Raw genomic sequence first — 1,421 nt, 5'->3', positions numbered from 1 at the left:
AGTCTTGTTATTAGAGTCATTTCAGTACATTTAGAAAGAACAGGAAAGTTGTTTTTGTTTTTGTTTTTTATCAGTTTCCAAATGTGGGGAGTGGTGGCTAATAGTTGAGACAGAAAAATGAGGACCGTAAAAACTACGTTAGCGTCGCCGGTGAAGAACTCATCACTTCCTTCAAGACATTCCATTTTAGCTCATCAGCCAGGGTGGAGGCTGAACGTTATTATATTGAAGGTTCCATCGTGAGAATATAAACATAGCAAGGACAGGGTAAAGGAGAGGTGGACGTGCAGAGTTAGTGGTAGGACCAGAGTTAGGAAACGTAATCTCCCCCCAAATGGAAGAGACGTTCCACGTTTGTAAAGAAAGGAAGGGGCCCCTGGGGAGCATGAGACTGAAGATAAGGGAACAAAGAGAGGCAAGAAGGAGGGTGGGGAGGGGTCGGTGGGAGGGCAGGAGGATGGAGGGGTGCTCCACCAGACTCAGGAGGAGGACAGGAGAGAGGGGGACTATATGTGAGACGAGCAGAGAGGACGCCTCCCTGTGCACGGGAGGGCGAGGGAGTGTGGGTGCAGACGTGAACAAAGTAGGGGCGGCTCCAGGGCAGGGCTGTGGGACCCCCCGACTTCTCAGTAACGTTGGAGTTTCCTGTGGGAAACCCTGGGACTAACATGGGGTGGTTAGAAGTGCTGAGGAGCCCCTGCAAGAGTCCACTCAAGGTGCATGAACCTGGACTGGCCCGTGGCTATGTTCTCATGACTTCTCCAGGAATCCTCTCCACGAGAGGCTACACCAAAGAGCTGATCAAGGTCGAGGCATTGGCGTGGCTCGAGCAAAGGGCCTGAGGTTAACAGTATGTAAGTGACGTCACTGTTAATGTATATAAAAGCAGCTCTGGCAAACGATCTGTTTCAGCATCAGGATCCTGCACTTCAGTGGGAGAGGGACCCAATTACAGCTCAGCAAAAAGGACCAGCAAGAATCTAAACTTCCTGGTGCCCCACTCTCCACCAATCCATTGTGATGAGGTGAGAACATACTGCTCAGGTATGGCTTTGAAGAATGTAGACAAAGGGGCAAGATTGGCCATTGAAGCTGAAGTCATTTAGCTGAGCTGGCACCACTGTGTGCATGAATGAGTGTGTGTGTGTGCATGTGTGTGTGCGCATGAGTGTGTGTGTGCATGCATGTGTATGCGTGTGTGTGTGCGTGTGTGCCTGTGCGTGTGTGTGCATGTGCTCATGAGTGTGCGTGTGCATGTGTGTGTGCGTGTGTGTGTGCGCATGAGTGTGTGTGTGCGTGCATGTGTATGCGTGTGTGTGTGCATGTGTGCCTGTGCGTGTGTGTGTGCATGTGCTCATGAGTGTGCGTGTGCATGTGTGTGTGCGTGTGTGTGCATGAGTGTGTGTGTGCGTGCATGTGCT

Source organism: Galeopterus variegatus, unplaced genomic scaffold (genome assembly GCF_000696425.1).
Source record: "Galeopterus variegatus unplaced genomic scaffold, G_variegatus-3.0.2 Scaffold8396, whole genome shotgun sequence".
Lineage (NCBI taxonomy): Eukaryota > Metazoa > Chordata > Mammalia > Dermoptera > Cynocephalidae > Galeopterus > Galeopterus variegatus.
This window is presented reverse-complemented; position numbering follows the sequence as displayed.